Here is a 14,471-nt window from a genome sequence, read left to right as displayed (position 1 = left end):
AGAGGGGATATCCACATGCAAATGAATGTACTTGGATATTAACTCCCATCATGTACAAAAATTGTCTCCAAATGAATCAAAGACCTAAATAGATATAGAAGCTAAATCTATAAAATTCTTAGAAAAAAACCATAGGGGTAGATTTTTATGACCTTGGATCTGGCAATGGAGTCTTAGATATGCCCCCCAGAAGCACAAGCAGCAAAAGAAAAAATAAATTTCATTTAATTCAAAATTAAAGGCAGTCGTACTTCAAAGGATGCCACCAAGACAGTGGAATGTCTATTCAGAGAATGGGAGAAAGTATTTGTAAACCATATATCTGATAATGATCTAGAATCCAGAATGCATAATGAGCTCTTACAACTCAACAATAAAATAAAACAAATCAGTTGAAAATGCTCAGAGGACTTTGACAGGCATTTCTCCAAAGAAGATATATAAATGGCCAAGAGGCACATGAAAATATGCTCAACACCAGTAGTCATCAAGAAAATGCAAATCCGAACCACGATGAGATACCCCTTCACACTCAGTAGGATGACTTTCATTTTTTTAAATATTGGAAAAATAACAAGTTTGTGAGGCTATGGAGATATTGGAACCCTTACACACTGCCAGCAGGAATGCAAAATGGTACAGCTGCTGAGGAAAAAATTTAGTGGTTCCTTAAAAAGGTAGACAAAAAGTTACAGTAAGGTCCAGCAAATCCTCTCATGGATATATGCCCCCAAAGAATTGAAAAAAAATGTTCAAACGAAACTTGCACGAGAATATTCATGGTAGCACCATTCATAAAACAGCTCACAGATAGAAACAACTGAAATGTCCACCCGCTGATGGGTGAGTAAACACAATGTGGTATATATTGTTTGGCCAGAGAACATCCACACATGAAGTAGTGACATGTGCTCCAACGTGGATGAACCTTGAAGACATTAAGCCAAGCAAAAGAAACCAAGCACCAAGAGGCCACATATTGTATGAAACCATTTATATGAAATGTCCAGAATGGAAAAATCCATAGAAGACAGAAGACAGATTTGTGGTTGCCAGGGGCTGGGGGCTGGAGAAATGGGGAGTGCCTGTCTCATGACTATGGGCTTTCCTTTTGGGGTGATCAGAAGTAGACAGTCATGATGGGCATACAATGTTGTGAATATACCAACCCACTGGATTGTATGTCTTAAAATGGTTAAAATGGTAAATTTTACATTGTGTGTATTTTAACACACACACACACACACACACACACACAAGTGTACCCAGGGCATGCTGGGAAATAAGCCCAGCAAGGAAGTTGGCCTTGCCTGCCGGGCCAAGAGGCAACGGAATCACTAGCTGATGGGGAGCAGGCAGTGGTGGGGTCCGGGGGGGGCCATGGAGGATGGAAGGCATGAAGCAGGTGGAGGAAGGGAGGCAGCATGTTTCCACAGCTGATGTTGAAATCCTGGTGGGAGAGGCTGCTGGAGCGCAGGCCCCCCAGGTTTGAGAAGCCCGTGTGTGTTCGTGCGTTTCCTGAGAATGATATGGGCCAGGGCTTGTCTTTCTTGGCTGCTTCTAAACCAAAGACAAGCTCTCCCCTGGTTTGGCAGGAAACCTGTGAAGTTATTGCCAGACATCTGTTTCATTTTCCTTGGCAACAGAAGACATCCTAACAGATAGGCTCAAGGCTTAGAAGTGGGGACATCCATAACGGGTTCTCCATCTCTCCCATGGGAGTTGAAACCGAAGCACAGAGGCTCAGGTTGAGAGAGGGACAGACCTGGGCTGGGGAGCATGGAGCCCCTGGAAGAAGAAATGAGCCAGGTGGCGGGGGAGGGAGGTGGAAGGACAGCAACAGGACCAGGTGAGGCCCAAGCAAACTCTGTAAAGCCCGAGTGTGGAGCAGCCCCTCATGGGGGATGGGTATGGAGGTGACCGTCTCCCCTGTGACCTGCTTGATTTCTGAAGTGGAGAAACTGGGAGCCCAGTCCAGGAAAAAGGGCATGGGCTTTGGCATCTGACAGGCTGGGTTGGAATCCAACTTGCTTACATCCTGAGTGACCTTGGGCAAATCTCTGTGGGCTCATTCATAGGAGGGGAAATAAGATCCACCTCATAAGTTTCTTGCTGGGATTAAGTGCAGGAATGCACTTGAACCGTGAGCAGAGTATAGCACCCTAGAGGGGGTCCCTGAATGTATCTGAATCCTCAGGGAACCAAGCGAGCGAGGAGGCTGCTGTGGCAGGGCCTGCCCATTTCTGCACCCCTGACCCCTCATTTCGAACAGCAGGGGGGCTGGCCCTGACTTTCTGTAATTTTATGACTACACTCCAGTCCTAGGCTGTTCCTGAGGATTGTCTGGAAAGAGGGCAGTTTATGGGGCACCTGGGTGGCACAGTCGGCTAAGTGTCTGCCTTCAGCTCAGGTCATGATCTCAGGGTCCTGGGATTGAGCCCTGGTGTGGGGCTTCCTACTCTGAAGGAAGGGCCCGCTTCCCCATCTCTCTCTGCCCTCCTACCCCCCACCGCCCCGCTCATGCTCATGCTCTCTCTCAAATAAATAAATAAAATCTTTAAAAAAAAAAAAAAAAAGTAAGGCAGTTTATATAAGGCCTGAGACACACAGGGTGTAGACTGAAGAGCTCTTCATTCTTCAGCTGAAGGTCAAGGAATGAAATGGCCACTGAAGGGCAGACAGCCACTCCTCAGGCCATCCCCAGCCCGCCCCGGATCAGGCTCCCTAGGGAACAGGGGTGGGAAAAATAGCTCCCGATATGTTCCTGCCTTCCAGCACTCTCTCTGAGTTTCTCAAACCTGTAAATTCTGATGAACTGCTATTTAATTATTTAAACATTAACAAGGCCCATGGCAGTCAAATCCCATAAAGAGAATCTGCAAGTCCCGGTCACTTAGGAAGGTTTCGGCAGTGGTGGAGGGGGGGTTGAGGGGTGCTACAGAGGACCCCCCGGAGAGCATCATAGTCTGAGTGCTGGCTGGCTTAGGCCCAGCAGGAACCCATGATGCATCTGCTATCACTGTGTCCATTTTAGGGAGGTGAAGGGACTCCTGTGAGAAGGTTACCCAGCTGGGAAATGGCTGAGCTGGAGTTTAAACCCATCTCTGCTGCCATGTAGACCTGAGTTGCCAAGAACACTCCTTCTACTGAGTGGGCCAAGCATGGCGACTTCCCAGGATTTTTTAACAAGCTTTGTTGAGATGTAATCCACATACTATACAACTCTCCCACTTAAAATGTACAATTCAGTGGTTCTTATATTCATAGAGCTGCACAACAACCCGCACCATCAATTTCAGAGCATTTTTCATCATCTAAGAAACCCCACACTCTTTGGCTACCATATGCCAATCTCCCCAACCCCCTAGCCCTAAGCAATCAATCTATTTTCTGGACATTTCATATAAGAGAAACAAGCAAATAAATGGCTTTTTGTTGTTTGTTTCTTTCACCCTGCACAATATTTCCAAGGTTCCTCCACATTCTAGAATGCATCAGTATTTCTTTCTTTTTGTGGCCAAATAATATTCCATCGTATTATTATATGGAATAAATTATTATTATATTATTATTCCACACTTTGGAATATCCATTTATTAATTGATGGACATTTGGGTTGTTTAGACCCAAATAGACCTTTGGACTATTATGAATAACATTGCTAGGAATATTCACACACAAGTTTTTGTGTAGCCATATGTTTTCATTTCTCTTGGATATATACCTATAGTAGAATTGCTGAATCATATGGTAATTCTATGTTTAAGTTTTTGAGGAACGGCCAGAATGTTTTCCAAAGTAGGCGCAACACTTCACATTCCCAGCAGTGCTGGATGAGGGCTTGGATTTTTCTACATCCTCCCCAACACTTGTTACTATCTGTCTTTTCATTATAGCCTCATGAATATAAAGTGGTATCTCATTGTGCTTTTGATTTGCATTTCCCACTAATGATACTGAGCATCTTTTCTGTGCCTATTAGCCATTCCTATATCCTCTTTGGAGAAAGGTCTGTTCAGAGTCTCTCCCCATTTTGTAATTGGATGGTTTGATTTTTTATTATTGAGTTGTAAGAGGTCCTTATATATTCTAGATACAAGTCCCCTATCAGACCTACGATTTGCAAATATTTTTTCTCACTCTGTGGGCTACCTTTTCACTTTTTCAGTAGTGTTCTTTGAAGCACAGAAGTTTTAGATTTTAACGAAGACCAATGTGTTTTGGTTTTCTTTGGTAGTTTGTACTTTTGGGGTCATAGATTTCCCCGTTTTTTAAAACAATATTTCACATAGAAAACTGTGCCCATACCAAAATAGCAAAAGCTCTTGATTCTCTTTTTTGTTTTTTCAAGCTGAGACTTTTAAAGAATTTTTTAAATGATATGACACTTTGATCCAAACATAATTTGATGCTACTTATGGAAATTCAAATAAGAAGAAAACTATAAATAAAGAATTCTAGACAAAACATAAGTATGCATCTGACAGAGAACTAAGGGTAAAGTCAGTGTGTAGAATTACATACACAGGGCTTCTTAATGGCCAAGGAAAATGCAACTAATGCAAAATTTTAAAAAATGTGTTCCTGAATTAATAAAATATTACATTATAAATATTAGATTATAAATATTCTTTACAAGAAAATTTGATCCTCCAAATCAATGAGGTCTTATAAGTTTTATTAACTGAAGTTTGACTACAGAGGGAAAGAATGACCATCCTCTAATTCTCTGTACCAACGTTTAAGAAAACAAGTTTTTAGAAATACAAGAAAAGGGCAGCCCGGGTGGCTCAGCGGTTTAGCGCCGCCTTCGGCCCAGAGCCTGATCCTGGAGACCCAAGATCGAGTCCCACGTCGGGCTCCCTGCATGGAGTCTGCTTCTCCCTCTGCCTGTGTCTCTGCCTCTTTCTCTCTCTCTCTCTCTCTCTCTCTCTGTCTCGCATGAATAAATAAAAATCTTAAAAATATATATATAAGAAAAATCAATATATGTTCATTATAAAATACAGATAAACCAAGAGAAAAAAGTGACATTTGCCAAAGAATCACTGAAAACATTTTAAAATATTTTCTTCTGTATTTTTGTTGTGTATACATATATATGTATATGATTTATAGATATACATATGATTTTTTCTTAACAAAAAAGGCATCTATGGACAGATTTTGTAACCTTGTTTCCGTGTACTGTGAGGACTTCAACGCAATAACATCATGAACGTGGACGTGTGCATGAGTGCAGCCCAGGCTGTGGTTTGACCGCGCTATGCTTTATGTAACCATCTATTGAACATTGGGGTGTTTCTCGTTTTTCTCTTCCTCCTCAGATTCTGGGCTCAGGGTGACTATGAGGCTGATGCTGGAACCATTCCCTTTGGTGTACTGGGCTTTCTGTGACTTGAAAACATGATGCATCTCCTGGTAGAGCCATTGCGACTTGTAATAATGGCGCTTTGTGGCTTAATGAGAACAGGGCTCTATTAATCCTTCTTTGTCTGACCTTAGCCAACCCCGCTCTCAGTGGAAGCAGGATTCTTAGGCTCTTGGGACCCTATTGAGCTGTTGTCATAGCGATTGGTGCCGGGGGCAGGGTCACTGGGCCAATGTCCCTCACCAGACCATCTCTGTCTTAATGACACACACAGGTCATGGCTGTTCAATCCCCAACTCAGAAAGGGACGTGACAAATCCTGCTGCTAGGCCAGTGTTTGTCCTGACTACCCTGAGGCTTTCTGAGGCCTGGCATACTGTCCCCAGAAAGGCAGCTCAGCTCAGCTGCCCGAAGAGCCCCGGGCTGCTCTGCGGTCGCCTATGGCCCTGGGACCACACCCAAGCCCCTGAGGGCTCGCAGCTCAGGGGACACTGCATCTGGAATGAATCCAGACCACATAAGTATAAACCTTGAGAAGGCCCAGAAGAACCTGGACAGACACAGACTGTCAGTTTGGTTGTTTGCTGCCTCACACAGTAAAGCTTCTTGTTACCTGATGTCAGGGCTGGAAGGACCTTGGAGCCTGTTGGGTTCACCTCCCCGTTGTACAGATGGAGAAACGGAGGCCCAAGGAGCCAGATCTGACCACTTGACAAGTCGGGAGCACGGTCCGAACCAGTCAGTCCCTACCCCCATCTCTAAAAAGGAGCATGTTCGGAGTTAACTGTAAGACAGTTGATATTTTTACAGTAAGTTCTTTAAGGCTTTTAATAATTTTTATTACCTAAGTAGTCCACGAATACGTTTTCCTTGGGGGAAGAAAAAAGAGAACATTGCAGAGTAGGTTCAAAGATCCTTTGGCCTCCGTCTCCAGTGCCAATACTCTCTCCTGAGACAGACTCCGGGTTTGGAATGTGTCCCATTCTGATTTTAAAATACCCACATCTCAGTTGCTTGACCTGGGTGGCCAGGACGACTGGGGTGATGCAGGCTCCTGTCCCCAGCTGGGCATGAATCCAGGTGGCTCGCTGTGGCTGGCAGCACTGCCCACGTCAGAGGCATTTCCCTGGGCCCCGGGGGGTGGCAGGGAGTGTGGGACCGGCCGGCACTGCTGTGTCCTCGCTCAGCCCTGGGCCGTGACAGCTCCTCCATCTTCTTGCCCCAGTTCCTGTTTTGGAATCCCAGCAGCCCCTGTTACTGGGTCGGCTGCCAGGAGCCTGGGCAGAATAATAGAAACTTTGCCCGCAGAGTTTAGTAACCTCTCCTATAGGCCCCAGGTCCCAGGGGATAGTGCTCACTCGGGCTTCAGTTCCCCGTGTCCCTGTCTCCACACCGCTCACCCCATCCAGCCAACCCCCAGCCTACCTCCCCCACATCCATCCCCTCCCTCCCCTATGCCAGGGAGACACTCCGCTGACCACCCCAGGAACCCATGGAGAAGGAGGAGGGAGATTTAAAAGTAGACTTTGTTTATTTATCTAATGATTTTATCCACCCATTTATATGAGAGAGAGTGAGAGCGAGAGAGCACAAGCAGGGGGGGCAGCAGAGGGAGAGAGTGAAGCAGACTCCCCTACCCCCACACCGCCCCCAGCAGTGAGCCTGATGTGGGACTCGAGCCCAGGACCTTGGGATCATGACCTGAGCCCAAGGCAGATGCTCAACCATCTGAGCCACCCAGGCACCCCTAAAAGAATTTGAAGAGCACAAAAATATAGTCGGTCTTAAGTGAGTGAAATGCTGACATTGAAAGCAAAAGACAGGGAAGACAGAGGCTTTGCAGGCACCTCGTAATGTCACAATGACAGCAGAGGTTCATGGCTGGGAAACAGGAAACAGCTCTTTTCCCCCCCAGTTTCTCTCTGTCCCAATTTTGAGAATTTCAGGACACACTGGGTGTCTAAATGCATAGAAATCGTATCTAGTAATTCACAGGTGTTTTTTTTTTTAATCAGCTAAAATCTTTATTCTTTTCTCAAGCAAAAAATCCTACCCAGAGCTTTAACATGTCTGACATTAAAACAAAACAAAACAAAAAAAAACGTGCAAAGTAGTGGGCTTGGCAAAAGTACTCTTAGGTCTGTGGAATCCTAAGGCTTCTTCAGCCCAGTTTTGATCACCTCTCACCAAAATCAGCTTCCTTCCCTTGTAGCTGAGGAAACTGAAGCAGAAGGCTCAGCAGCTTACAGGAGCCCCCCGGATGAGTAAGCGGCAGATCCTACACTGCCCAGGACACCTGGGAATCTGGCCGGGGCTCAGAAACTGGTGCAAGACCTTCCTCAGCCTGAAACTGCAGATTTGGACAAAATCAGAGCTTGTGAAGACAGTTGGCTGGTCCGAGGCTGCTGGGGGAGAGGGGAAGGGAGGCGATCACGCTGCTGCCATGGTTACCCTGGCCCAGGAAGTGACCTTTTGCCCCAGAGTCCTGGAACAGAGATGCCTCTTTCCTGCTGGGCTGGAGGGCCCGGGGTGGGGGGCGGCAGTGGCCGGAGCTAAGATGAAGAGCCTTACACTGCTCAAGGCCTATAAACCTGGATCTCCAAAGCCACACCAGAAAGATCGAGGGAGCCCAGGGTTCCTCCATCCTCTGGGCCTCCCTCTGCATGCGGAAATTAGCAATGATGCAGGCTCAACCACTTTGTGTGGCCTTAGGAGTAGCCCTGAGCTGGACCTCCAAACACCATCAAGTGGCCCAAATCCCACCTTCAGGCCAGTAAGCTGAGGCCCCTGTGGCTGCCTCCCGACACCACTGAGCAGTCACCCATATAGGGCAGATGGGTTCCCAGCCCTAGGGAAGGCAGAGGTGAAAAGACAGCAGGCTCTGAAGGAGATTAGACACTTGTGGGGACAAACAGGGAATCAGGTACTTCAAACACAGTAGAAGGAATACTTTGATGCTGGGCTGGGGACGAAGCAAAGGGAGAGGAAGAAAGGACCACTTTGTCTACATCTGTGAGTGGCTGGTGGAGGGACATCACGGTAAAAGCTTCTCTAACAAAGTGGTATCCTAGCTGGGGTCGTGAAGGATGAGTAGGAGTTTTCCAGGAGAAAAATGAGAGGGAGGAAGGAAGAAAGGGAGAGAGATTAGCATTTGGGATGACAAAGCAGACAGTGTGAAAACCTGTGAAGGCCTGGCCAGGAACGGGAGTACCTGGTGTGGCCACACGTGGGGCTGCAGAGGTGTTGGGCAGGCAGAGGGGAAAGTTGGCAAGAGCTTTAAACATTTGGGTCGCATCCTGGGGCTCAGGAGTTTTCAAACTACTGGTGGCCCAAGAAGTGTTTCAGGAAGGTGTCCAAAAAGTGGATAGGGTGTAAGCTCCGGGTCATTCCTTCTTCCATTTTATATTCTGGAGCTCCGCACAGGAAAACCTTTGAATTAAGTTCCCAGTGGTAAAAGAAAAAAAAAAAATTATGTGGAAAATCCAGCCGTGAGCCATGCTAGAAGTTCTTGTCGGTTAGTGCAGAACTCTGCCCCCAGCCGCCCTCTCCTGCTGGTCGCTCAGAGGCCTTGGGGCCCTTTGAAGGCCTCTTCACCCAGCTGAGCTGAGCCCGGGGGAGGGCAGACACTGAGGGAGGGGGCCATCCCCTTGCCCAGCTTCCCTGCCCAGCAGGGTCCCGTGGGGACAGCCCCCTCCGCAGGCTTCCTTGGCTTTGAAGTTGTTGTGCTTGTTGTCTCATTTGCATTTATGTCACAGAAGAGTCAGCAGGAACCAAAATACAGAAGTAGGAAAGTAAACAGCTCTGCTGGGAAAGGCACAGAGCGGTCGCAGTCCGTCTGGGGGAAGTCAGCTGTCCAGACTTGGCCCGTGGTGGTCAACGTTGCTTCGGACCCCGCGAGGCGCAGCTCAAGCCCTCCCTCCTCCAGGAAGCCTTCCTGGCACCACGTCGGATGACTCCCTCTTTCTGAACCTGCCTGCCTCATTCAGAGCATGAAGATCTGTAACGATGAAGCTAGTGGTTCAGCATGATCTGGAACCCCAGAGCTGCCACTGGCCCGCAGGGCGCCTTTGTGCGCATTAGGAAAAGGTGGTCCATCCTCTAGGTGGCCACAGCTCTGGCCCTGGCCATGTGGCTGCCACCCACCCACCCAAAGGCCATTGCCTTTCTGCCAGGCACAGCTACACCTGCCCCTCCTGAGAAGTCAACAGCTGGTGTGATTCCTACCTCACGGATGGGAAACGGAGGCTCTAGGCATGTTGGGGCACCTCCTCCCAAGGTGGCCAAGGCGCTCAGGCTGCTCTGGCAACTCTGGCTGTGAAAAGTCTTCCCAGCATTCCGGGAGGGGGTGTGCGGGGCTCCGTGTCTGTCCCGAGGAGCCCTCACTTCTGACAGCTGAGGAGGGCATTGGCCAGGCCCAGGCAGGGCCACGGCCGCGTTGATCCAAGCCGGGGCCAGAAGCCAGCCTCCACCGGCAAGCACCAGGGCTACACCGAAGCCAAAGTGTAGTGTGGGGCCTCGGCTCACTGTCCTGTGGCCTCCACTCCAGCCTAGGAAAGGAGCAGTGTCTCCACTGGGTCACTGAGGATTTCCCGGCCAGCAGTCACCTCGGCTGCCTCAGAGTCCCCAACCGAACCCAGCAAGGACTTCTGGTGCTCCCGCAGGCATCCGCAGACCCGTGTAGACCTGTAGCCCAAAGCACCGTCACACACATCTCACTGAGCCTTCCCACACCTTGGCACTCACTCTCCCCCGGCCCCCGCCCCCCGCCAGCCCCATGGCAGACATTGCTAACTGACCACTGTGCTTCCTTCCTTGTAACCCTCGACTGAACCTCAGAATCCTTCTCAACTCAATGCTCCAGGCAGCCACAACAGAGCTCTTTGGGTCAACATAGAAGAATCCTATTTCAGCCATCCCTCCTGCGCTCGAGCGCCCTGACTTAGGGATGAGGAAGCAGACCAGCAATAGAAGGGAATGTGTGTGTGTCCCACAGCTGGGAGGGGAAAGACAGGGTCCTGCCTACCTCTGGGCCCAGGGTTCTGGCCATAATCTACCACTTCTGAAGTGGAGACTCTGCTGGGGAGGATTTTCAACCAAATGTAGGGGTGGTGTTTGGGGGAGCCTCCCCACAGTGTTGCAGGGCCTTGGGCGCTGCCCATGTGTGTTCCTCTGTGCCCTGGAGGCCTTCATCCAGGCTTTAGTGCATCAGAAGGACCTGCTCCCACCCTGTGCCCCTCTCCCATGGCAGCTCTGAAGGGGGGCAGGGGCAGCAGGGCCCACCCATCCTTCCCACACTGGTCCCTGGGTACACATGTCTGAATGGGATGACTGTGACCAGGGCAAGTGTGTGGCAAGAGGGGCCAGGAGAGACCCAGGGCCTGGGGTTGACTTGTCTGTGGACTCAGGGAGTGTCTGCAGAAGCAGTAGTGACCCCCTTCTAGACTTACCCTTGATAAAGAGGATGCTCACAGGTTGACTTGTGGGCCCTTCAGAGTCCAAGTTGTGCCAAAAGTTCAGGGAAGTGGGGCTAGCACAACCATGAAGGCTTCTGGGAACTCAGAACTCAGCCTAAGCAGAGGCTTATCCATTCATTCATTCATTTATTCATTTATTCATGCATTCAACCAAGGCCGCCTTGCCCCAGCCCTTCTAGCTGCTGAGACACAGCCATGAGCACAACTGACAGAAACAGCCCTGCCTCCTAGGAGAGGGCAGACAGCACACAGATAAAGGAGGAAACTGCATGTAGGTTCAATGTGATGAGCGCTGAGGGGACAGACACAGCAGGAGACAGAGAGGGAGTGCTTGGAAGAGTGTCAGAAGTTTAGACGGGGTGACCAAGGAGGCCTCCCCATCAGAAGATTGACACCCTAAAGAACGCTGTCTCTGATGATGAGAGGTGTGTGAAAGACCACGGTGCACTCTCCCAGCAGCGGGACCAGCACCCGAGGAGCCCAGGCCAGAGCTAACCTGGTGTGCTGGAGAAACAGCAGGGGTGCCGGGGTGGAAGTGGGCAGCGGTGGGCTGAGGTGGGAGGTGCAGAGTTTGGATGGGCACCAGATCCCACAGGGCCTCCCCGGCCGGTGTAGACCTATAATGTGTGACATAATGACCTGTCGTGAGTTGAATTGTGCTCCCCCCAAAAGATATGCCTACGTGCCAACCCCCAGCACCTGTGAATGGGATCTTATTTGGAGAAGGTAGGCTTTATAGATGTAATTAAATTAAGGATTGCGAGCTGAGGTCATCCAGTGACAAGTGTCCTTGCAAGAGACCCTCAGAGGATGGACACAGAGAAGAGGAGAAGGCCGTGTAGATGCGGAGACAGACAATGGCGGGATGCAGCCACAGGCTAGGGATGTCTTGGGCCACAGAACCTAGAAGAGGCAAGGAAGGATCTTCCCCTAGAGCCTCGGACTGGGCGCGGCCTTGGTGCCAGGGCTGTGCGGTCCTTGGACCCACTGCAGGACATGATATCGAAATGTCCCTCGCAGCCCTGCCAGTTGCTGTCAGATTTCATAGCCGCCCCAAGCCAGCCGCCTGTGGCTGTGCTCCTGCTCGGAAATCTCCGCTCACAGGCAGCCCCGGTGGCTCAGTGGTTTAGCGCCACCTTCGGCCCAGGGCGTGATCCCAGAGTCCCGGGATCGAGTCCCGCGTCGGGCTCCCTGCGTGGAGCCTGCTTCTCCCTCGGCCTGTGTCTCTGCCCCTCTCTCTCTCTGTGTCTATCATGAATAAATAAATAAAATCTTTAAAAAAAAAAAAAAAGAGAAAGAAACAAAGAAACAAAGAAAAATCTCAGCTCACATGGGCTCCAAAGGGCCAGAGGGCAGCAGGACCACATACGGGGCCGGTGCGGGAGTCGGAGGACAAACACTCTGACAGTGAACCCCTGAGCGGCCTCTGATTCTCGGGGCTCCTACGCTCTGAGCAGCGGAGGCTTTGTGGCAGTTGGTGGCCCTGCGACATTTGAGGCTTTTTGTGGCCTGGGGGTAGACAGCTTCAAGCAAGACTGGGTCCTGTTCCTGTGAAGCAGGAGAAAGGTAACCAGGCAGTGAGTGTGGCAGGAGGGCTGTTCCTTGCCCCAGGACGATGACAGAAGGTTTCTCCTCCCTTGGCAGCTCCCGTCGCGGACAGAGCTGGTGGCATCACAGGGACACGGGCACAGATGGAGATGCCCCTCTTCAGTGGCTGGGAAAGTCTTGGATTCTGCCCCCTGTGTCGTGAGAACAGCTGTAAACTACCAGCGCCTGGCTGGCTGGCTCCAGGCCCCCCGGGGAGACCATCCTGCCCCCCGGCCTGGCCCCGGAGCCTGGCTTTGCTCCCGAGGGCTCCCCACTCCCCGGAGATGCCACGCTTGCCAACACTCGCAGCTCCGCAGGGTGAGGATCATGTAACACAGAGGAGAGGGGGGCGAGGGCCGGCGTGGGGCTCCTGGGTGGTGTGTGGAGAAGCACCAGCTCAGCTCTTCGTCCTGGGCCAGTAGCTTCAACCCTCTGCACCCCAGTTTCCTCGAGTGCGACGCGGAGTCAATACACGGCACTTCACAGAGTCCGACAAGGATCACCAAAGTGGGTAGAGGTGAAATCCTAGCTCAGTGCCAGGGTAGTATCCACCCCTGCGTTGACTCTGAGTCTAGAAATACCGGTTAGTCCGGTTGCCCATGCCCCAGGGATGGGGGGTGGGGGATCCATCTGTCAGCTGTGTCAGGTGGTGAAGGGGTGGGATGAGGGGCCAATGAGTCAGACACAGCCGGGACCTGGGAGAGGGTGACATGGAGAGGAGGGAGGCCAAGGAGCTGCTTCCAGTGTCCGGTGGGAGGCAGGCCCCACGGGCCCTCTGCCATGATCCAATCCCACTGTTGCCCACAGGGAGCCCCAGAGGCCGGAGACACACCCTTCCACCAGCTTCGGTGAAGAGGAAATGGAGGATGCCACTCACCCTCCCCCGGTGTCTCACAGACCCTGCAGAGCTGGGAAGAAGGGAGGCCCACGGCCAAGCTGGAAGTGAGGAGGATACAGGGAATGAGGATTAGGCTCGAGCCCAGAGCCAAAGTCCATGCACAAAGCCCAGAGCCTGAGGTCCAAGCCACTCAGGTGAAATCGCCAGAGCCGGCGGGCTGCCTGGCCTCTGCCTCAGCACCCCCATCTGTCCACCGGGAGGGGAGTGGGGAATCCAGCAAGGGCAGCCTGAGAACTGCTGGGGCCTGGATGACCTCGATGCATTAGCCTCATTCATTCATTCAGGTGCTGACTAAGTGCCTACTGTGTGCCAGGCACCAGGAATTCAGCAGTCAGTTGAGAACTGCTGGGACCCACTGGTTTTTGCTGAGTGGCAAAAAACCATATGGATAAATCCATACATACAAAGTCCAAGGTGACCGTGTGTAGGAGTGTGTGAGTGCATCCCGTTCCACAGTGGGCTCTCGGCTTAGAGGAAAGAAACCTGTGGGCATTCAGTGATCAGAGCCAGTCCTCCTGGCCCCAGGGATGTCCCTCTCCAACTGCAGTGGCATTTTAGCCTACCAGGGCCCCTGCCTGGCAGCTGGCATGTGTGCTAGGGCTGGGGGAGGATCAGCTCCTGCCCCAACTCAGTGCTGAGCTGAACTGTGGAGTCACATAGAAACATCTGGGCTGGGATCCCTGGGTGGTGCAGCGGTTTAGCGCCTGCCTTTGGCCCAGGGCACAATCCTGGAGACCCGGGATTGAATCCCACGTCGGGCTCCTGGTGCATGGAGCCTGCTTCTCCCTCTGCCTATGTCTCTGCCTCTCTCTCTCTCTGTGACTACCATAAATAAATAAAAATAAAAATAAAGAAACACCTGGGCTTGAGTAGAGGTCTGAGGCACTGGAATATTAACCTGGAGAAGGCAGTTGTGCCAGATGTGAGTTCTCGAGTGCCAGGTTCACACCCACGCTTAACTTCATGGTCAAGACAACTCCCCATTCTGCTTCCTACCTGCCGTGCCCTGCAGATAGAGCCCTGCTCCCGCCAGGCAGCTCTAGGCTGCTGTGCCAGGCACGGGTGGGGACAGGGTTCAGGTTCTGAGGGTTCTGCAGCATAGGGAACGTTCTGGCCTGCATGAGGCCAGAGGAACCTGATG

General features: G+C 51.0%; 1 long non-coding RNA gene across 1 annotated transcript; it reads left to right on the top strand.

The window, feature by feature from the left end:
- Nucleotides 1-5,578: 5,578 nt before the first annotated feature.
- Nucleotides 5,579-14,212, top strand: LOC119869805. Its single transcript, XR_005372158.1, has 3 exons — nucleotides 5,579-6,180; nucleotides 12,490-12,750; nucleotides 13,240-14,212. It is a non-coding gene; the product is annotated as an uncharacterized LOC119869805 (long non-coding RNA).
- Nucleotides 14,213-14,471: the final 259 nt, after the last annotated feature.

The sequence above is a fragment of the Canis lupus genome, chromosome 17 (assembly GCF_011100685.1).
Source record: "Canis lupus familiaris isolate Mischka breed German Shepherd chromosome 17, alternate assembly UU_Cfam_GSD_1.0, whole genome shotgun sequence".
Classification (NCBI taxonomy): Eukaryota; Metazoa; Chordata; class Mammalia; order Carnivora; family Canidae; genus Canis; species Canis lupus.
Note: the sequence above shows the minus strand (reverse complement) of the source record. Positions and strands in the feature narration are given on the sequence as shown.